Source organism: Heptranchias perlo, chromosome 36 (genome assembly GCF_035084215.1).
Source record: "Heptranchias perlo isolate sHepPer1 chromosome 36, sHepPer1.hap1, whole genome shotgun sequence".
In the NCBI taxonomy this organism is placed as follows: Eukaryota; Metazoa; Chordata; class Chondrichthyes; order Hexanchiformes; family Hexanchidae; genus Heptranchias; species Heptranchias perlo.
In genome coordinates this window covers 2,212,181-2,236,610 of record NC_090360.1, presented here as the reverse complement: position 1 = coordinate 2,236,610, position 24,430 = coordinate 2,212,181, and the positions used below count along the sequence as shown (strand labels likewise).

General features: G+C 39.7%; 1 protein-coding gene across 2 annotated transcripts in view; it reads left to right on the top strand.

Moving 5' to 3' along the window:
* Positions 1-24,430, top strand: part of LOC137303998 (serine-rich coiled-coil domain-containing protein 2-like) — a 531,854-nt gene that overhangs the window by 169,886 nt on the left and 337,538 nt on the right. The window lies entirely within an intron of this gene.

Genomic DNA, 24,430 nt, shown 5'->3' with positions numbered 1-24,430 from the left:
GAAAAGTGGCAAATGGAATTCAATCCGGAGAAGTGTGAGGTAATGCATTTGGGGAGGGCAAACAAGGCAAGGGAGTACACAATAAATGGGAGGATACTGAAAGGTGTAGGGGAAGTGAGGGACCTTGGAATGCATGTCCACAGATCCCTGAAGGTAGCAGGATAGGTAAATAAGGTGGTTAAGAAGGCATATGGAATACTTTTCTTCATTAGCTGAGGCATGGAATATAAGGGTAGGGAAGTTATGCTAGAACTGTATAAAACACTGGTTAGGCCACAGCATGAATATTGTGTACAGTTCTGGTCACCATATTACTGGAATTGCACTGGAGAGGGTACAGAGGAGATTTACGAGGAAGTTGCCAGGACTGAAGAATTTCAGCTATGAGGAAAGATTGGATAGGCTGGGGTTGTTTTCTTTGGAACAGAGGAGGCTGAGGGGTGATTTAATTGAGGTGTACAAAATTATGAGGGGCCTAGATAGAGTGGATAGGAAGGACCTATTGCCCTTAGCAGAGTTTCAATAACCAGGGGGCATAGAATTAAAGTGATTGGTAGAAGGATTAGAGGGGAGCTGAGGAAATTGTTTTTCACCCAGAGGGTGGTGGGGGTCTGGAACTCACTGCTTGAAAGGGTGGTAGAGGCAGAAACCCTCAATTCATTCAAAAAGTACCTGGATGTGCACCTGAAGTGCTGTAACCTACAGGGCTACGGACCAAGTGCTGGAAAGTGGGATTAAGCTGGGTGGCTCATTTTTGGCAGGCGCGGACATGATGAGCCGAATGGCCTCCTTCTGTGCTGCAAATTTTCTATGATTCTATTCTATGACTGAAATCTCCAACATCAGTATTCCCATTTATTAATGGGTTGTTAGATTTTTCATTATTTCTTCAAATACTCTCAATGCAGAAACATGACAGAACAGTCATTTCACTAAACATACCAACCAGAATTCATTCAATTCTTTAAAAAAAATTTGCATGATAATTGAATGCAAGCAAAAATGACTATAAATACCTCAGGACTATTTTCTCTCTCAATCGGTTCACAGTATTTCCTATAAATGGACCTTGTCCCCCAATGATCCAGCTGCTACATTTGTATTAATAATTCATCCTTTTGATCGGTGGGTGACCTATGGATTAATGATTACCTATACCTGTGGTAAGCTATTTTGGTTGAGCAATGTCTCAAGCTACAAATGCCATGTCTTAAGATTGGAAGAATACTAAATGCAAACCAGAGTTTTTACCGGCTATGGGAAGAGCTTCTTCATGCAGAAATGATCAATACTTGGAATGATCTCAAGTAGAGTAATGAAGGAGATAACTTTAGATTAGTTGAAATGATGATGTAGGGAGTGGGAGAGGGAGGGGATGTGTGGGTTATAGCTTATCTCCATGTTCATGGCAGGTTGGAGGGTATGTTGTTTAATAATAGGAACATTCTAACATCCAATGCATAATGTATTATTATATAATAAGGAGAGTGTTTCAAACTTTATAGCCCTTTTTAATGGGAGTAAAAGAATTGCCTTGATGAAAGCTGGAACTGTATTTTACTGAATTAAACTCTTGAGACCATAAAGTAAATGCACTATAGAGAAATGCTCTAACTAGAAATGTGAGCTTCTAATTCTGCAAGGGCACTTTATGTAAACCATTCATTGAAAGATTTTCACCTTTCATGCCATGATGCAGAATTGAGTTTTCACAGTCATGTGACAAATATTTCATAGCTGCTAATCTGCAACTAAAACACAGGAGTACACAATTTTTCATCAGCGGTGGATCTGAATATTGGCTTCTATTGACTTGCAATTTCATTCTGCAGCATTTGTTGAAATCTTTTGTAACCCTTTGTTCTTCACTTCAGTTCCCTGAACAGATAACTTAGCTTGTTAATGCTTCTTAGATTTGATTGAAATGCACAGCACTGAACCGAGCTGCTTGACCTTTATAAAAGCATAATAACGTAGTGCGCAGTGCTTGTGTCACGTGTTTAAAGACTTGTGGGAGGATTAGGCAACAGCAGGATTTAGCAGCTTGGCAACATAAACTTTTTATTACATACTTTAATTTACACTCTGGAACAGTTAAGAGCTGAGACCTCTACCTAATGGTTATGATATGATAATGGAGGTGAGGGTAGGTTTGGAGAAAATTGTACAGGTATTGTGTTTGGCATTCATTCCTAAACTTTGGATCATCATGAATAGCAATTATAATGAGAATAGCCAGCTGTTTTGCCATTAGGAGGCACTGTCTGTCTAAAAATACTGTGTTTCTACTGATTTGCATTGTTGTGCTAAGGTACAGTTAATTCTTGGAGTGGGATAAGCTACAAACAAAATTAAGCCTGTGGGTAGATTCACTTGAAAGTGATTCACACTGGAAATGCCAGCTAATTGCTCCCATACTGTCATCACATCTTTAATTTACAAGTTCTTTAACACATGGTTTGCCTCCAAACATATTTGGTAAGCAGTTTTTGATAAATTCTGAGTAGAACTTTTAAAACGGAGATCCCAATTCCCCGATGGCTGCAGAGTGAGCATGTTCTTGATGGTGGCTCCAGGAAACTGGCAAAAACCCAATCTCAAAGGGCTAAAGGGACACGTCACAGAAGGCCTCACAATATTCTGGAATATTGGTGTAAGGAGAAACCGCTGCACCAGTATTTAATTTTCATCCTTGCCATTTTTATTTTTTCAAAAACTAATCTATTTTCAGGTTACTTTTTTAAACCTCACTATGCAGTGACTAGCCTTCCACTTGTGTACTCAGTATGTTTATTTTCGAGGCTGAGGAGGTGAACCTAGACTCAGCTTTGCCCCAGGATAAGACGAATGGTGAACCTTATCTTGGAGAATTCCTTTAATGTGCAGCCATTGTGAAATCAATTAATGTGTTTAAAACAAATCTTAAGTAACCCAAACACAAATCAGGTGTAAATTTGTTTACAAATTGTTTAAACTGTTTAAAGAAAAACTTTCTTCTCCACATGCCTGTATTATTTTAAATTTTTGTTCAACAAGGGTTGCTTCTTAAAAGCCCTTTTCAGCTTTGAATTTGAGGATATCCAGGCTATTTCCGCACAATTGACACCCTTCAATTTTGAAATCAGGTATTCCATCCCATGACTGCTATTATCCTAGTTTTTCCACATGTTTCTGTTTCACATGTTCAGAATGATGCAGTGCAATGTTTTGTTGCTTAATTTAATTCTATGTAATTTGGTAATTACCACTTCATGCTTTTCTGATTGGGTTACCTTGAGACTATTTTCCTATTGCAATTGAAGCTCTGCTTCAAAATAAATTAAAGGTTCCAAGTGAGAAATATAGGCTCGATAACCTGGTGCACAGCAACATCTGTTCTATTGTGTTGCAAAAGAAGCTACATTTGCAATCTAAGTGGTTTGGCTAATGTCTATGACCTGGAACCTTTCTAGCAAGAAATCGTGTGCATGATATTATTTGCAAGTGCTGAAGTTTACATTCCAGTTGTTTTATTCTGATTCACTGTAATAAGGAATATTTTATGAGCCAAAATTTTATTGTAGTTTATGGAAAAAATGAAAATTCAAGGGTGTCCAAGAAGTTGCCACTGATTATTAGCCATAAAGTACTGAGCAAAGAAATAGTGTATCTCCCGATTCACTGCCTCCCCAAAAAACTGCATTATTTTAAATAGATAATGACCAAGGGACGTGGAAAATGCAGCTTGCAATGTTAGAGAGGCCTAACCCATGAGCCGGAAGGGCAACTGGGTTATTGGGATTCTTACATTTTGAGTTGAACTATTTTGATATACTGCCATAGAATCATAAAAATGTATGGCACAGAAGGAGGCCATTTGGCTCATTGTGTCTGTGCTGGCCGATAAAGATCAATCCAGCCTAATCCCACTCTCCTGCTCTTGATCCGTAGCCTTGTAGGTTATGGCACATCAAGTGTACATCCAAGTACCCTTTAAATGCGATGTGGGTTTCTGCCTCTATCACCCTTTCAGGCAGTGAGTTCCAGACCCCGACCACCCTCTGGGTGAAAGAATTTCTCCTCAGCTCCCCTCTAATCCTTCTACCAATTACTTTAAATCTATGCCCCCTGGTTATTGACATCTGCTAAGGAAAATAGTTCCTTACTTCCACTCTATCTAAGCCCTTGTAATATATTTGTGCTCCCTTTTAGGTATTCCCATAATTAATTTTAATTTATAATGGTGTTTGACATGATTCTTGGCCATGTAAAGCATTATACCTTGGTTAAAATAACCCATTGACTTGAATATCGCATAATATAAGCTAAATTTATCAACAGTACATTATTGCGTGATTCACTTGACAGAAAAATATCTTTGATTGCATTTGAAATAGGACTGAGTTCTCAAATTACATTCAATACAAAAGAACTTAATTTTACTGCTTTGTTATTTGCAATTACTCATTAGAGAAAGAAGCTGAATTGTATTATTTGATGTGTAGATGAAAATTCAGTGAGTAATTGACATCAGACTGCAGAGTTTACTAAGTAACTTATTCAATTTAAATAAGGTATTTGGAATAGGGAGGAATGGTATGCCTCAGAATGCTGAAGGCACAAGGCATTAAAACAGAAATATTAAGCTATTTGAGACAATGGGAAAGGAAATACGATGGTGAGTCGGCCTGCTGAGGAGAGGACTAAGCAGATTTTTGTTCTTTCTTGGATGGGGGATGATGCATGGCTAGCAAAGGAATGAGTATAATAACTAAAGAAAAAGTGAACAATATATAAAATTACAGGGAGTGGGGTAAAAGGGAAAGAGAGGAGTGGAAAATAGGAGAACAGCTTTGTGTGTGCGTGTGCATGTACAAGCAACTTGTGTAATGCAGCTGATGAAGTTATGAGAGTGCATAGTTGAAATATAGTACGTCAAACCTACAAAAGTCAGAGTGTTGCCCGCAGCAAGTATTGTACCTTTGTTACTAATGGTGAAAAATCTTTTCATGCCAACATCACAATGATTAACAGTGCTGGCATTATGTATTAGGCTGAGCAATGCTGAGACATGCTAGACTTTGACCTGATGTTGTCCTTGTCAACTTTTGGGCTATTGAGTGACATTAGATGGGAACTTGAAGTGTGGTATACTGAATGTGATTGGCTAAGGTGTAAAAATAATGCCAGAACTAATTTTTGAGCTCACTTCATGTAAGGATTCCTGAGAATTAGCTCAGATGGGTAACATACAAAAAATCCAGTCTCGAATCAGCTGTAGGATGTACTGGACTTGAGGGGTTTGATGCTTTAGAAAGTCTCTGATTAAGTCAGGCTGAAGTATAGCTAGCTATCCCGGGGCAAACCATATTTTTTTTGTATGGTTGCAGACATGACCTGAAGATGCATTTTTTTGTGAAAGCAAAATGGGCTTTTGGAGCGGATAGACTGACATTGTAAAGCAGTACTGGTGTTCTTCAATAAATAAGCTACAACAACCAAGATCTCTGCAAATTGATGCCCAAAATGTGATTTAAAACAAAATGATAACTTTTAAGGATACGTTTACACTATAACTGTGGCATCGTTTTCTCTTCCATTGCTGCTACATTTCTCGTGTAAATGCAGCCCAAGTCCAACATCAGAGCCTGGCCTGACAAAATTACGTAGGATCTACAGCATAGAAACATGCTATTTGACCCAACTCATCTCTACTGATGTTTATACTCCACAAGTGCCTCCTCCCACTCAAATTACCACCTCATACCTGACTCTCTCCCCTTCACCCTCATGTATGCATCAAGCCTCCCCTTAAATGCGCCAATACTATCTACTTCAACCACTCCACCTGGCAGCGAGCTCCATATTCTCACCACTCTGTCAATAAATTCCTCCCAAATTCTTTATTTGATCTGTTAGTGGTTATCTTATATTTATGTCCTCTTGTACCCACCGACAAGTAGAAACAGTTTCTCCATAATCCTGAAGTGAAATGAGACTTTCCAGAGGAGGGAGTCTCTCCTCTGGAATTAGGTTGAGCTGTAACTCTGGATTTACAATGCACAAATTTAGTGTCAGTGTGAAGTGTATCTTAAAATTGCTTTTCTGTTGGATGTTACTGAAAATAAAGACCTCTTTTCACTGTGCTGGCTGGGGTATTTTAATTTTAGAGGATTTTGCTCAAAATGCTGTACTATCATGAAATTTTTAATTAAAATGATATGCTGCATGAATGCATTTTAAGGAAGCTGTTAAACATATTTTATTAGATATACTTTGGTCATTAAGAAACTATACAGACAGAGGCGAATACATAGTGTGTTGCCAAGAAATGACAATTGTATCTAAAGGAAATAGTGGCAGTATAGACTTGTGGTTAGGGCTCTTTTCATCCCCAAGTAGTTAAGTGGATGACAGATGACAGTAGTCCACCAGGGAACTTTAGATAGTGTTAAGAAATGATCTACCATAGGTCCCATTGGTACAATGCAGTGCTAATGTTAAATCTGATCCTTGTTCCCACAAGTATTTAGAGGAACGGTTTCTCTGCTGGTGACGGCCAACAAAATGCCCCTCTCCTCTGTGTGACTGCGGAAACTAAGATCAGATATAAAGAATAATTCCTCCACAGATCAAATGTTTGAATTCATTTGAATGAAAATAAATGTTTTAGGATGTACTATAAGAAAAATGCTTCTGATTTAGAGATTTTCCAGGCCTACTCCCTACTAAATTATGTAACCTACGTTGCATTCAACCCTTGATGTTTAGAATCTGAGTTGAATTTAATTTGGTTTGTTTTGTCTAGATAAATGAACCCTTTGTGTCCCACTCCAGAAAAAGATTTATCTTGTGCGAACATGACACAAATGCATAACATTTGATGCTTAAATCTGTTTTTTATAATCGTTGTTTTTGCTTTTATATATTTTAATAAATCTTGACTTATTTACTTCAAAAAAAAGCAGGAATTTTTTTTTGAGTGACGACCCTCAACATTACTCTCATCCAACAGTGGGTACTGCAGTATTATTCGACATTTTTTAAACTAACCACTTGTCAACCAAACGGCAACATATACATCACTGTCCTTGTAAAAAATACATCATGTAACATTGTATTTTTTCATTGCAGTGATGTCTTCATTGCGATCTCTTACTGAAATGCTTCATACAGTGACTACAGTGAAAATGTGATCACTTCCAGTCGGGTATTTTCTTATCTCCTCCACACCCATTCTGTTGACCTATTTCACCTGGAACTGACGAGCAACCCTCAACTGTTGCTTCTCTGAAATTCTAACCGAGAACCTTTTTAGTTAGGAAGCCAACACAGTACAGGTCAAGCTGTAGTACTGCCCCTGCAAAAGTAATAATACATGACAGCAGCTGTAATTTGTTTTGTTTTTGGAATTTGGAAAAGGATAATCAATTGTGCACATCACCGTTAAAGCTCGGATAGTACATGGTGTGGAGTTACTGATCTGGCAATAAGCCTGATTGATCACCCTGGGATTCAGTGATGGGAGAGGTATTGATCTGTTGTCTCGGTTGCAGTGTAATCAAATGGCAATTTACAGCCTCTCGGACTATTTGGCCAGGCTGGTTGCAGCTTTGATAACTATTGGACATTTTCTTTTGAACATTTTTTTTCATCATATTTTAAAGTGTTAGACTCATACTTGGATAAGGTGCATGAATTTTTGATGCTTTGTTGTTTATTCACTGCTTTGTGCATCCTAGGCTAGTTATCACTGTTACAATTTATTTTTGAAAATGCCTATGGCAAACTAAGTGCATTTTTTTAACACACAAAAGGGACGCTGTGCATAAAAGCAATTAGTACTGTAAATTTGCAAGTATGTTGTTCCTTAAGGACAGTGAGGAGGCATGGGATATGTAGAAATGCCCATGGTTGACGGAAGTGCAAATCAATATTTCCATTCTTAACCCTTCTAACAACAACAAGCATTTATACAGCAACTTTAATGCAGAAAAACATCCCAAGGTTCTTCACAGAAGTGTAATCGGACAAAAATTGATGCTGAGCCAAGGAAGGAGATATTAGGAAGGGTGATCATGGTGGCCAAGGACAGATGCTTGGGGGACTCTAAAGGTAACGGTGTGGGGGTGGAAGAGAAACCATTGTTGGGGATACTCTGGCTACGATACGACAAGAAAGAGTGGAACCAAGTGAGGGCAGTCCCACTGAGCTGGACAACTGAGGAGAGGCATTGGAGGACGATGGTGCAGTTAACCATTCAAAGGCTGCAGAGAGGTTGAGAAGGAAGAGGAGGGATACCATGACCACAGTCACAAGGATGTCACAAAATAGCAAAGGATTATGTGAAGAAATTGCTTCACTCTAACATAGGGGGTCTTCCCCATCGGTGAAATCATAAAGAAAACCCTCTACAGTGCAGACTAGTTTCCTTTGCTGATGAGAGAAACCATTAGAATCGGTCCCATGTAACATTTATATAGTGCATTGTAGCGCATTGTTCTGGCTCTGTCACCGATAGAGTAACCATACAAAATGCTCCCTCTATAACACATTTGAGACAATGAGCATTGTTCTCTTACAGAGAAACTATATAAAACACCTATAAAATACTCTTTTTGTGTAGCTTTCAAAGATGTTAGTGGGCGAGAATCTTTACTGTATGTGAATCATAGTGTATAATGTGCCACACAAACAATCTTGAATGCCACCACCAAAGCTTTCTCCAGAGGACTGTAAACAATTTTACAACACCAAGTTATAGTCCAGCAATTTTATTTTAAATTCACAAGCTTTCGGAGGCTACCTCCTTCCTCAGGTGAACGTTGTGGAAATGAAATCCTCGAAATGAAGTCGCATTTATAATTCACAGAACAATGCTTGGTGAGTACAGACAGTTTTTTCAACTGCCCGTTGCCAAGGCAATCAGTGTGCAGACAGACAGGTGTTACCTGCCAGGTCTCACAGAATATACAAATCACCAAAAAAAAACAACAAACAAAAAAAAACAGAGATAGAGAGGTAGAAACATAGAAAAGACAGCAACTGACCCGCTATATTAAAAACAGATAACATTTGTTCGCTGGTGGGGTAACGTGTAGCGTGACATGAACCCAAGATCCCGGTTGAGGCCGTCCTCATGGGTGCGGAACTTGGCAATCAATTTCTGCTCGACGATTTTGCGTTGTCGTGTGTCTCGAAGGCCGCCTTGGAGTATGCTTACCCGAAGGTCGGTGGCTGAATGTCCTTGACTGCTGAAGTGTTCCCCGACTGGGAGGGAACCCTCCTGTTTGGCGATTGTTGCGCGGTGTCCGTTCATCCGTTGTCGCAGTGTCTGCATGGTCTCGCCAATGTACCATGCTCTGGGGCATCCTTTCCTGCAACGTATTTCTCCAGAGGACGCATACAAAGCTTTTCCCCTGCGATATTGATTCTTTTTATCATTTTGTTTCAGTTTTCTTTGACCCTGCCAGCCACTGAATGAAGTCCATTTTGTTTGGAATTATATTAAAAGAGCATACAAAGTTTATAAGTGTGAAAACCTCAAATGCGTTTTTATCATGTATATTAAATAAAAAATGAAAAGCATTACGTGACTAAGTTACTTTCCTTGAAGTACGATTATATAAAACACAGGTGGCCCACTTTGCAGTAATATAACTGTTGGAGGTGTAGATTTACTGGTAATCCTAGCAAAATATGATTGTCAGTACTCTTTCAGATTTTTTAAAAAGTGAGAGACTAAGAAATGTTGGTATTCAGAGGGATTTGGGTGTCCTTGTACACGAATCACAGAAAGTTAACATGCAGGTACAGTAAGCAGTTAGGAAGGTAAATGATATACTCCAACCCCCTTGCAATAAAAGCTAACATAAGAGATAAGAGTAAGGAGGTCTTGCTGCAATTATATAGGGCTCTGGTGAGACCACACTTGGAGTACTGTTTTGGTCTCCTTACCTAAGGAAGGATATACTTACCTTAGAGGGGGTGCAATGGAGGTTCACTAGATTGTTTCCTGGGATGAGAGGACTGACCTCTGAGGAGAGATTGAGTAGAATGGGCCTATATTCTCTGGAGTTTAGAAGAATGAGAGGTGATTTCATTGAAACATATACGATTCTAAGAGAGCTTGACAGGGTAGATGCTAAGAGGCTGTTTCCCCTGGCTGGAGAGTCTAGAACTAGGGGCCATAATCTCAAGATAAGGGGTCGGCCATTTAGGACTGAGATGAGGAGAAATTTCTTCACTGAGGGTGGTGAAACTTTGAAATTCTCTACCCCAGAGGGCTGTGGATGCTCAGTCGTTGAGTATATTCAAGACTGAGATCGAAAGATTTTTGGTCATTAAAGGAATCAAGGGATATGGGGATAGGGTGGGAAAGTGGAGTTGAGGTCGAAGATCAGCCATGATCTTATTGAATGTGGAGCAGGCTCGAGGGGCCGTATGGCCTACTCCGGCTCCTATTTCCTATGTTCTTAAATTGCTTGGGGATAATCATGGACTTTGTAGCAGTGATCTACAGACTACTTGCTCCCACTTATATATTTTTTTGTGAATCCTATGAGTACTGCACACCCTCTAGCTTTTGTGGAACATATTAAGAGAAAATAAGTATCTGAAATTCAGTGGCTCAGCTAATATTTTGATAGAGATAAAAAAAAATCCTGTAAATCCAGGAAATGAAAACAGAAGAACAGTATTGGGCCTTTAAAACAGCACATGTATTCAATATGTACTCAATTTAAAAAACAAATAACAGAAAAAAACCCTGATCAGCACTTAGTAGTTTTACATTAGCCAGACTCATGGAGGCACTCTGACCAAGGTAGATATTAAATACAGGATTCAGCCACAATCACATTACCTGCAATATTCCCTTATCCAGTAACCATCATCATACACTAATCCAGTGCTCCTGATGCTTTCCCTATTTAATACCGTGAAAGGGCAATTAAATCTATTTGTTGAATGACTCAAGTAATAGTTCCTCAGCTACAACCTAAGCCAAAGCTGTATCAGCCTAATGTCCGATACTGCTGACTTCACAATTGTGTTTTCATGCAAATAGGAAATGTAGTGAGACACAAACTTTCAGACAGCACCAGATATTCACAGCAGCCATTCACAGGCAACCAAGATATATTAAAAAAAATAAAACCAGAAAAAACTGAAAATACACAGATGCTGCAATAAAGGTAGAGTATTTTGGCGTCCCTTGGGAGTGAGAGTGCTCACCTATGGGAGCCGACATTGCATCTGGCGCGTTGGTATCAAGACGATTTGCCTGCTATGCGCGTTGGACGTTGTAACCGAGAAATTCAAAAAGAATACTTTGGCTCAAAAGAGTACTCGCCTCCTTCCAAAGTCCACGCCAAAGAGTTGGGGCCATGTCCTCAAGTACTTGATGGCCGATTGTTTTCTCCACTGAGTGTCCAATCAATCAAGTGATTTCTCAGCAAAAAAATATATTTTTCCAGGAAGTGCTGAGGGAATGTTTGATATGCTGAATGGCCTCCTTCTGTGCTTTATGATTCTTTGATTTAACTTCTCTTTGAAAAAACTGCACCTCTGACAATGTAACACCCCCTCAATACTCTGGTGTGGAGGAGGAAAGACAAGCCATTGCTTGAGATGGGCTGGCTTTGTCTGAATAGGTAGGAAACAGAGGAGAGGTGGTGCATGAGAATGGTATGGTCAACTGTGACGAATGTTGTGGTGAGATCACAGAGGGGCAATATGCTACAGTAACAGAAGATGCCATTTGTGACTGACTGGGCTGGAAGATAAGTGGAAGCTGGACTGCAGGGATTGAAAGAGAGTTTATGGAGCCGAGAGGCAGTGGTACAGTTGAAGACAATGGAGAGGAAAGGGAGATCAGAATGAATGAACTTGCGTTTATATAGTGACTTTCATGCTTCAGGACCTCACAAAGTGCTTCACAGTCAATGAAAGGACTATAGAGGTAGGGCAATAGAGAGGATGAATAGGTCATTTGAGTGGGATGGTGGTGGGGGGAAGGTAATGATGGAAAATTTAAAGGGGCGAGGGATGGTTCCAGAGGAAAGGGAACTGTTAACGATGTCAGCTGCTAAGCTGGTTGAGAGACCAAAAGTGGAGTTGGAAGAGGATGAAGGGCGCAAGAGGTGGGTATCATGGAAGAGAGCATGGGGGAGATGGGGAGAAACTACAAAGTGCTGAGGTTCAGGGCTAAAGTGGTTGGGAGACTGGGCAAGAAGGCTGGGGACAGAGAGGGAGAAGAAGGGGGGTGGGGGAATAGCAGAGACAGCTGCCCGAGTGGTCTCGGCCTTGATGAAGAATTCCATGAACTGCTCATAGCTGAAACCTCTACGAATGGGTTTCTTGACTTGATTCTAGAGCACGTACAAGACTTGGATCAGAAACAATTAACGGTTTTTTAAACATGGAACCATTGTATAAAAGTGAACTTTGCTGTGCATTGGAAAAGGCCCCTATATAAAGCTTACGCTCAGCTTCATTTCTGCTCAGTTTCAGTCCTGGGAGAATGAAATACAGGAAAGGCTACTGAAGAATGTAATGAAGTATAAAACTGTTGGACTATAACCTGGTGTTGTAAGATTCCTTACATTTGTCCACCTCAGTCCATCTCCACATCACACTATTTGGGATTGACACTGTGGGTTATAACTCCAGTATGATGTCAGGGCATGTTTAAACATTGCTCAGAGGGACCTCCTGGGATTAAATTTGTTTAAGCATAGTTTTAATATTTCAAGAAAGTGAGTACTCTCAGCCGAGGTGCAGCTTTGTGGATGGAAATATGCATGTGCAGAGCGCTCTCCTGGCTGTTGGAGTACAATTCGTAGCCTCAGCACAACAGGGGTGCTGCTGGTTGTGAATTACATTCTGCAGCTAACAGTCCAAGACCGATAGTGTACTCTCGCTGAAATATAAAGATAATCATCTCAATTCTGGTACACTATTTACTGTAGAGTAATGTCACTCTCTGAAGGATTCACCTCAAAGAAAATTGTTTGAGGACAGAAAAAAAATCATAATTTTATTGGACTATAAATAGCTCCTTAGCAACTTTATTTTTCCTGACCTGAAAATAATTCCTCTAGTATATCTTCTAGTGAATCACACAGCAGTGCATTATTTTGTGGTGATCACTTCCCATTAACCTGTGTTCAACATACTTATTTTAACCATCATTAGAACTGTAATGATATTTTAAAAACTAATGCATGGTGGTTTGAGCATAGGTTGTAATTTGTTCTGCTGGGTTGATATGGTGTCCATAAACCTAGTACAGTCTTGCCTTGATATCGTTTTTGGCATTCTCTGAATGTATTGATTAAATTACAGCCTTATTACTGACTCCTAACCATCCATAACTTAATTATTAAAAATACCTCATTGAACACAACTATGAATATGTCCACATTTCATTATATTGAATATTCTGTCATAATTTCTGTACATCAATATTGTTGCTGTGTAAAGGGAAATAATAACATGAATGTAAGCTATGATTTAGCATGTAATGAGGAAAGATTCCCAATTACATGTAGAAGGTTAATAAAGTAGATTTAATACAAGAAAATGCAGCACTGAGGCCAAAAAGTCAAAAATCCTGCATACTGACTTTATTTTGCAGCTCCCTGGTTCAAAGACCTGATAACAATTCTAATGTCCTTACTGAATTAGCTTACTCAGTTCATGGATCAAACCGTTGGTCTTCCTGATCTGCATACCTAATTTCTACTATAGGTGGCACACTTTCCAATTGACCCATTAGGTGAGCTCTGTAGTCTATATGTGGCATTTAGCTCCATGTTACTATTTTAAAAATAATCTTCCACAGCATAAATATCAAAGAATGTTTGAATCTGGGTTTCTACCTGTGATCCCTCACGCTAAATGGCCGGTAAATTGCTCTGAGCCACAATGCTCATCGGTGCATAGATTTATACTAACCCACTAACTTACTAAGATTTTTTTTTAAATGACCAAAAACTATTAAGATAAGGAGTAATAAGACTCCACATTTTTAAAAGTTAATTTTGAGTTGTTTGGCAGTCATTATGACTTACTGCGCTGTTAAAACTTAGTTCAGACCTGGTATATTTAAGCATACATGTTTTGTGGCAATATTAATTAGTTTCCAGCTGAGCAGAAGAGCAAGTTGGTGCTGGTCTATTGGTTGCGGCTGGCGATATCTCTAAGGTGAAGCTGACAGATCGCCGGTGAACCAGGAAGAGCAAGTTCCGGATTTCTGCGTTTGCCTGCACGTGCGTGAACACCAGAACTTGCTCTTTCATTTGGCCACAAACAACGGTGAGCACTATTGAGATCACCGTTCTTTTTAAAGGCAATTTCCGGCCCATTGTATTGTTAGAAAGGGTCAATTGTAGGTCAGGTGCTACTATGCAAGGAAGATGAGAAAGGTAGGGCTGTTCTTAAGTTGCTGTCAAGTAATTTCTGGCAGCTATTTTTTAGTGACATTGGTGAAGGACGGACACAACTGGGGTGGGACATTTGGTCTGTGGCCTGGGGAGAGTTAGTGAATTAAGGACAAAACAGAGAGCTTTGCCATCAGGGAAAACATAATTGACAGCAAATAGATTTTCTGCTTCCTCTCATTGTTAATTGCAGAATATTATGTTAATCATTTAAGAGATAGCGTCCACAGAGTTGTGCATTTTCAAATTCATTAAAGTGACCATGCAAACTACTGTGCACACATTTAGAACTTTTTGCATTGGTGCAAAGTGAAACTGCCTCGCACCAATGTACAGTTGAAGTGTAAGTACAATCCAAGTGTGTCCACGGTATACCTTCTGTAAATATAGCCATATTCATGTACGCAAACACACATCCTACTGTTTCACTGTCTTGCTGTTCGCCACACATGAAGTGAGGGCACACAAAATCTTAACCGTGAGGTCTTTGTATCTTACTGACTGCTTAGATATCTGAATACTGATGGCCCTTTCGTTATGATTTACTTCCTGTGTTCAGGTTCTTTTACTGTATTTGACTATTCCCTCTGGAAATAGAAATTCTCTTCCAGCTGCACTGAATGAATTGCCTGTCACAGTGGCTGTCTGTGGGATTAGAGCCAGCTCCCTTTTAACACATCATCATTATCTCATCTCTTCCTCTCTCACTGTGGCAAGTACAGCAAAGACTACATGATAAAAGAACTTCATTTTGCTTTTTCATCTGTAAATAAATGTTTTTTTTTCTTAACAACTTGTACATTAATAATTATTTTGAAATCTGTGTTACCTTTCTAATTGTAACACTTTCACAATTTAGTAAATATTATGACGTCTCCTTTTTGATGTGTTACAATACATTGTGGCACGCAGCAGTAAATGCTGTCCATGCATCATGGCTGACAGTCATGAGCTCCACTGTCCAGGCAGCTCTATGATTTAGGTACTCTGTCAAAGACGTGCTGGATGAGACAGGCTGCAGAGGTGGTCTGTTCGGAGGACTCATTAACTCCCTGCTCAGTATTGTTGGAGCCCGATCCTTCTTGTCATATAAAACACGAGCTGATAGCATTTGCTGACATAGCAGAAGGCCAGTATGAAGAATGATAAAGAAAAGAAGTTTGGTGCTTTTAGCCCTGGACAGTAATGGAAGATGTCTGTAGAGTCCAAGAGGAATGCTCACTATGTAAGATTGAGCAAGTTTTCTGTCATTGACTGCTTATTACAGTATAATAGAGTGGCAGTTAGAGGCATCTCACGGAGAATGGCCAGAACATATTTACCAACAAAGTTTACTGTGGCTAGCAGATACAAACAGGGTTTAAAAAGTGGCAGGTATAGTTACGTTGGATGGAAGCCATATCGTCATTAAGAGTAACTTAATTAAAGTATTTGATGTGACAGGCTAAACTACACATTATCTATGAAGAGAAATTTACGTAGAAATAAGTTAAATCAGCAATTAAAACAGCGATACAGTCCTTAACTCTCTCATATCTTTAACTATTTTCTGAGGCTGAAATAACAAAGCATTTCCAGATTCTTATAGTTCCTTTTTCAGAGTCCTTTCCCTGATCTTTTTTCCCTGTAAGTGTCCAGATTGTGCTCTACAGTGACCTGAAAATCTGGTCAGTCTGAGTAAACAAAAGAACCCCAGATATAGGTGGTCCAGGTGGTTTCTCACACATCAGTGTAAGAGAGTCTTTTCCTTGCTAAGAAAGTTATGTTGCAATAGTTCCAGATCTTTTCTCAACTGCAGGTAAACAAGATTTTAATCAGTCATATCTTGCAGGCACATAGAGCATGCACTGCTACCCCCGTCATTTACTTGAATACTAAATCAATTGCCAGTGGCCTTTTTTTGTAAAACAACGGTTACATTTTTGACAGCCTAGCCATTAAGGATAATTGCTGTGTCTGAAAAGCTTGCATTCTTTGACTCTGTTAGGACTCTACCAAATAAAAAGCTCCAAGAGCTAAAGAGGATTCATAACCTGCGACAAAGGCTGCTGGGTTCCTGGTACAGACTGTCTGTGTGCGTGCATGCGGGAGAAACCCCTTTCACAAAGCAGTCAAGACAATTTGAGTTTGCCAATCTTGGCCCAGTTAGAATTTTAATATATAAAGGCATCATGTAGAAATGTTTATCATTTGAAACTGGAAAAATGCATGTTTCTACCACAATCATCCCAAGTGGCTCAGTGGGTAAATGCATGTTGTGTTGTGTCTCTGAGCCTGTGGGGAAGCTGTTACCTCAAACATGAAAATTAAGTTACTGTTAATTCAGACCATGTTCAATTTGCTAAGTTAGCTGGAATGAAGGTAGAATGCTAAATTTGGCATTAGTGTCCCTAATATGGGAGTGGGCAGGGTGGAATTGCACAAGGTGCTCACTGCTGATTGCTATCCAGTGATTCTTGTGTACTGTGCTGTTAATTTTTGCTTTTTTAAAATAAAAGTTGTGGGTTGACCAGCTGGAGAAGTGTGATGGCATTAGTCTGCGATGATCCTTTGTTTTTAGACCTCCACAGTTTTTTTTTCCAGTTTTGATGGTTATATTAAAATCTACATGATACAAACATGTGAAATTTCCAGCTTCAAAAAACTGATGGTGGGATTTGAACTCAGATTCTCTGGGTTATTAGTCCAGGCCTCTGGATGAGTAGTGCAGTAACAAAATCACTAAGCTACTGTACCCATAATTCACACAGCCTTACTGTCTCAAAAAATATGAGTGCTGCCATCTGCCTGACCACTGTATGGACATAGCCCATACTCTCTTAGTTACATCAGTTGGAAGTGCTGACCATCAGCAGCATCTGCTTCCCTCTCTGCAACCAATCATATTAGGCAACTAGAATTTCCAAATAATCCTAATTTTGTATGATTATTCATGTCTCTCAATCTGGTGCCATACTATTATTTTACAAGTAAAGTATAACTCAGGAGTCAGATTGGCAGTTTGACACTTGGTGCATTTTGACCTAAGAAGTGAAGGCATTTAACCTATAGGTGATTTCACAACCTCTGGTCTTGCACTGGTACGATATATATAATTTGGGTCCAATGTGAAGTTACTTTAAGAGGTATCCAGACATTCTATTGGGAATCCCAGATACTTTTAAATATACTGCCGAGTTTTTAATGTTATGAATGTGTGGGAGCTCCTGCTCATGCTCTCAAAACGTTAAAAATGTACTGGCCAAAGAGCATGATAAATTCAACGGGAGATGTAACGGTGCACAGTTACAACATAGTTCTGGTTTTTGGAACACACACCGCATGTACTACTAATGTACAGAGGCCTGGATTAATAATCCAGAGCATTGTGTAAACATTGGCAATTATGACAAAAATGAGGCATTTTGGTTAATAAATTATTTATTGGATTTTTTGTTGCTGGTCATAGTACACATAGGGTTAAAGTCAACCGTGTCTGAAAACTGCAGAGAATGTACATTACAGTCTAGTTTGCCCAAATATGTTGATATTTGCCTGTGGTTTGCTCCGGTTGAGCAAAAAGGAGTTTAATATGTTAATGCCTGTTGAGTGCAGATATTTGGTGTCATTCTATCCAGTAACATTCCAGATAGCTGGCTGGACAAATAGTTAATTCCCCGCCATCACAGATCATTCAATGTGATTATGACAACCTGTGAATTATGAGACTGGACCAACTAATATACTTGAGAGGTGCAGTTTTCAATATCCTTTGTTCTAATATATCTTCAGAGGCTTTCAAATGGTAGATCTGAAGCTGGCTTTCTTCCAGTCAGCATTCAGTCTGAAGCCAGATATGGGGCTAGTCAGAGGTTCTACTGTATTGTTTCACCATGTAAGCCATGTGTCAAGGGTCGTTATTATGTTGAGGGTGGGTGCTAGAGAAGTATAATTGTTGTTTTTACATTTCAAGGAAATTAGTAATTTGTAATTATTTGAACTGAATACTGATCATTTAAATATTAAATACATTTGTCTGAAATAAAAACAGAAAATGCTGAACACTCAGCAGGTCGGGCAGCATCTGTGGAGAGAGAAACTGAGTTAATATTTCAGTTCATAGAAAGATAGAAAATAGGAGCAAGAGTAGGCCATTCGGCCCTTCGGGCCTGCTCTGCCATTCAAAATGATCACGGCTGATCGTCTAACTCAGTACCCTGTTCCTGCTTTTTCCCATATCCCTTGATCCCTTTAGCATTAAGAAATATATCTGTCTCCTTCTTGAATACATCTAATGAATTGGCCTCCACTGCCTTCTGTGGTAGAGAATTCCACAGGTTCACCACCCTCTGAGTAAAGAAATTTCTCCTCATCTTGGTTCTAAATGGCATACCCTGTATCCTGAGACTGTGACCCCTGGTTCTGGACTCCCCAGCCATCAGGAACATCCTCCCTGCATCTAGTCTGTCGAGTCCTGTTAGAATTTTATATGTTTCGATGAGATCACCTCTCATTCTTCTAAACTCTAGTGAATATAGGCCTAGTCGACCCAATCTCTCCTCATACGTCATAGAGTCATAGAGTTATACAGCACGGATAGAGGCCCTTTGGCCCATCGTGTCCGCGCCGGCCATCAAGCCCTGTCTACTCTAATCCCATATTCCAGCATTTGGTCCGTAGCCTTGTATGCTATGGCATTTCAAGTGCTCATCCAAATGTTTCTTGAATGTTGTGAGGGTTCCTGCCTCCACAACCCTTTCAGGCAGTGAGTTCCAGACTCCAACCACCCTCTGGGTGAAAAAGTTCTTTCTCAAATCCCCTCTAAACCTCCCGCCTTTTACCTTGAATCTATGTCCCCTTGTTATAGAACCCTCAATGAAGGGAAAAAGCTCCTTAGTATCCATAAGTCAGTCCTGCCATCCCAGGAATCAGTCTGGTAAACCTTCGTTGCACTCCCTCTATGGCAAGGACATCCTTCCTCAGATAAGGATACCAAAACTGCACACAATACTCCAGATGTGGTCTCACCAAGGCCCTGTATAACTGCAGTAAGACATCCCTGCTCCTGTACTCAAATCCTCTTGCAATGAAGGCCAACATACCATTCACCTTCCTAACTGCTTGTTGCACCTGAATGCTTGTTTTCAGCGACTGGTGTACAAGGACACCCAGGTCTTGTTGCACCTCCTCTTTTCCCAATCTATCACTATTCAGATAATAATCTGCCTCTCTGTTTTTACAACCAAAGTGGATAACCTCACATTTATCCACATTATACTGCACCTGCCATGTTCTTGCCCACTCACCCAACTTGTCGAAATCACATTGGAGCCTCTTTGCATCCTCCTCACAGCTCACATTCCACCCCAGCTTTGTGTCGTCTGCAAACTTGGAAATGTTACATTTAGTTCCCTCATCCAAATCACTGATAAATATTGTGAATAGCTGGGGCCCAAGCACTGATCCCTGCGGTACCCCACTAGTCACTGCCTGCCACTCGGAAAAAGACCCGTTTATTCCTACTCTTTGTTTCCCGTCTGTCAACCAATTCTCAATCCATGCCAGTATATTCCCCCAATCCCATGTGTTTTAATTTAGCACACTAACCTCTTGTGTGGGACCTTATCAAAAGCCTTCTGAAAATCCAAATACACCACATCCACTGGTTCTCCCCTATCTATTCTACTAGTTACATCCTCAAAAAAACTCCAGTAGATTTGTTGAGCATGATTTCCCTTTCATAAACCCATGCTGACTTTGTCCAATCCCGTTAATGCCCTCCAAGTGTTCTGTTATCACATCTTTTATAATAGACTCTAGCATTTTCCCCACTACTGATATTCGGCTAACTGGTCTGTAATTCCCTGTGTTTTCTCTCCCTCCTTTTTTAAATAGTGGGGTTACATTTGCCACCCTCCAATCTGTAGGAACTGTTCCAGAGTCTAGAATTTTGGAAGATGATCACCAATGCATCCACTATTTCCAGGGCCACTTCCTTTAGTACTCTGGGATGTAGATTATCAGGCCCTGGGGATTTGACAGCCTTTAGCCCCATTAATTTGCCTAGCACTTTTTTTTACTAATACTGGTTTCCTTCATTTCCTCCCTCTCATTAGACCCTTGGTTCCAGAATATTTCTGGCAGGTTATTTGTGTCCTCCTTTGTGAAGACAGAACCAAAGTATGTGTTTAATTGTTCTGCCATTTCTTTGTTCCCCATTATAATTTCCCCCATTTCTGACTGTAAGGGACCTACATTTGTCTTCACTAATCTTTTTCTCTTGATATATTTATAGAAGCTTTAACAGTCAGTTTTTATGTTCCCTGCTAGTTTACTCTGATACTCTATTTTTCCCCTCTTAATCAATCTCTTTGTCCTCCTTTGCTGAATTCTGAACTGCTCCCAATCCTCAGGCTTGCCACTTTTTCTGGCAATTTTATATGCCTCCTCTTCGGATCTAATACTATCCAGAATTTATTTTGTTAGCCACGGTTGAGCCACCTTTCCTGTTTTATTTTTGCTCCAGACAGGAATGAATAATTGTTGTAATTCCTGCACACGTTCTTTAAATATTAGCCATTGCCTATCCACCGTCATCCCTTTTAGTAAATTTCCCCAATCTATCATAGCCAACTCACACCTCATACTTTCGTAATTTCCTTTATTTAGATTCAGGACCCTAGTTTTGGATTCAATGACTTCACTCTCCATCTTAATGAGGAAGTCTATCATGTTATGGTCGCTCTTCCCTAAGGGACCCCGCACGACAAGATTGTTAATTAATCCTTTCTCATTGCACAATATCCAGTCTAGGATCGCCTGTTCTCTAGTTGGTTCCTTAACGTATTGGCCTAAAAAACCATCATGTACACACTCCAGGAATTCCTCCCCCATTGTATTATTGCTAATTTGGTTTGACCAATCTATATGTATTTAGATGACCTTTCATCTGTGCAGAGCCAGGGGAATGGGGTTCAGGGAAAGGTCTGTGATAGGGCGGAGGGCAGGAGTGATTAAATTACAGAAGGGATGATAGGATAATGAGACAAGTATAGAAACAAAAGATGAGTCCAGAGGAGTTGCAAATGGTTACAGCAGAATAGCAAAAGGGAGAGGGAAATACGTGTGTCTGCCGGCTTCTGGCCTATGCCAATTTCTGATATTCTTGCAGCTTTTGAAATTGAGATTACATGGTGGCACATGTAAACCCGAGTACATTGATAATTATCTATTCAGTCCCTGGATCTCGCTACATGTACCTCGATATTGGATAAGTAAAGGCACACTTTGCCCGATAGAGGGCGTAAATTCCACCAACTGGCCGGTGATGATGAATGAAAGGAAAATCTAGTGTAATAACTCAAATACTTAACAGTCACCTTGTTCACCCTTTGAGACAACATTTTATTCTATGCAGTTGCTAGTTAGATTTAAAATGGGTCAGACGTTTTATGTAGATCTCTCCTGAAAAGATGACCTCAAACCTCTCCATTAAAGATGGCATGGAGATTGGAAAGAGATGTGGGGCAGAGTGAGATAGATAAAAACGAGGGGTTGGTAAAATCAAAACTAATTGTAAGTAGATCATATTGTATTTTCTTTGAGGGAAAATCATTGAACTGAAGTTCAAACTCAGTAATCTAGATTGGAAAGTTTTGGGTGCATTTTCTGACTGCCCAAATATATGTCTGCCCATTTAAAAAAAAACTCAACTTCATGATCACTTCCCTATTTTGCTACATGAACAAAGATGTATTTTTATATAACATGTACAGAAATTGTTACATGAGATCATTAGCATTGGTGCAATAGAATTTTTTTAGTGTGGAGAGCGCTAGTTGGACTCCAAATGAACAATTAACTACAATTAGCTTTTGCATAGCAAGAAATAATAGTATTAGCTATAAACTATCGAGTGACAGATCAAGAATTGCACATTTCCATGTTAAGTATATAGATTTCCATTTCCCATCCCTATTTCTTATTATTGCAAATATATTTTTAAGCATCTAAAGCAATAAAATCCAATTAAAGTGAACCTGAAATGGTGCTTCATTATTAGTTTTATGTAATTCCTACTTCAGTTAATGTGCGATGAGCTGCAGGCAGCCAAAAGTACAATTTGGGCAATTAACATTAAGCTGAAGGCCAAGTGGTGAAGAATTATCAGGTCCTGTCTTAATGGAACATTAGTCTTTTTATTATGCACTTGAAATACATTTTCATAGATATTAATAGCGGAAATCTAAGATTAAAAAATAGTGATGGCCCTGAAATTACGCTGTAGGATGTAAGGGCACAAGTGCTGAACTTGTTCATCTGAAATTCCTCTCCCTGCTGTTTATCTTAAGAGTTAATGCTTTGCTGAGATAGGAGAGAGGAATTTAAGTCAAGTGAGTTAAATATTCTTATGCTAATATCCAAGAACACAATTTCAGGGTTTATGATTTTTAAAGGGTATTATGGCAAGATTAAGACTCCCAGAAACTTCTTCTGAAAATACAGAAACCTTGATGGCTTTTACTAACATATAACATGGTGGGTGTATCATATGAAATGCTGTTGTGTAGAATTTTAGAAATAACTGATAGTTACAGAAGCTTTCTAAGCTTATTCATGGTTTTGTTTTGGGGGAGGTTTGGGGAATTAAGACTTTATAAAGCAATTTCTGGAAAACTTGAACAGTAATTGTAATTTTTAAAAAGCTGATCTCCTGTGGCATTGCTCAAAGGTAATCTGGAGGATGGTTGTTATGTTCAATGCTAACCTGGCCTGTACTGCAAAGACCACTGCTCAAGTTCTCCCTTTAGAGAAACAGTATAAGTAGGTACGCCCTGAGGTCAATTAGATGATTTATTCAAATCGCAAAGCAGTATTCAGTCTGAAGTAATGTAGCATCGGCCAAAAATACAGGATCCAAAGATGCATACAGTAAATGCGGTTTAGGCTCTGGTGTATTTTTTAATGTTTCAAGAATTATACTGAAAATAGTGAGAATGATGAGTTTTGTGCTACTTATATGAAAGGTTCACAGCCATTTAAAAAACCATCAAAGTATTTAAAATCTGATTTGGTAACTTGTGATATGTGGGATGCGCTGGATCAAAGCCCACAGCTTCTATCTGATGCTGCAAAGCCCTGTGCATTTCTCACTGGTAACCCATGTACAAGACACAAGAAAAGAGCTGACCATCACTCCATCTGATACCAGAAGAATTGTATGCGTTTCATTGTCAGTTGCTGCACATGTTGGATGTTGCAGATTGTGCCAACTGTTCTGGGGCAATCAGGTGCCATGCATTTTCACCATGTTACTAAATTGATTCTCTTTTTGAACTGAAGGTTCATAATTGAATCTGGGAACCGTGCCTCACCCTGAAATTTGAAGATACAATACAGTCCACAGAAAGCAGGTCGAATCCAATCCGGCCAATTACCGCCCCATCAGTCTACTTTCAATTATCAGCAAAGTGATGGAAGGTGTCGTCGACAGTGCTATCAAGCGGCACTTACTCACCAATAACCTGCTCACCGATGCTCAGTTTGGGTTCCGCCAGGACCACTTGGCTCCAGACCCCATTACAGCCTTGATCCAAACATGGACAAAAGAGCTGAATTCCAGAGGAGAGGTGAGGTGAGAGTGACTGCCCTTGACATCAAGGCAGCATTTGACCGAGTGTGGCACCAAGGAGCCCTAGTAAAATTGAAGTCAATGGGAATCAGAGGGAAAGCTCTTCAGTGGCTGGAGTCATACCTAGCACAAAGGAAGATGGTAGTGATTGTTGGAGGCCAATCATCTCACCCTAGGACATTGTTGCAGGAGTTCCTCAGGGCAGTGTCCTAGACCAAACTATCTTCGGCTGCTTCATCAATGACCTTCCCTCCATCATAAGGTCAGAAATGAGGATGTTCACTGACGATTGCACAGTGTTCAGTTCAATTCGCAACCCATCAAATAATGAAGCAGCCCATGCCCGCATGCAGCAAGACCTGGACAACATCCAGGCTTGGGCTGATAAGTGGCAAGT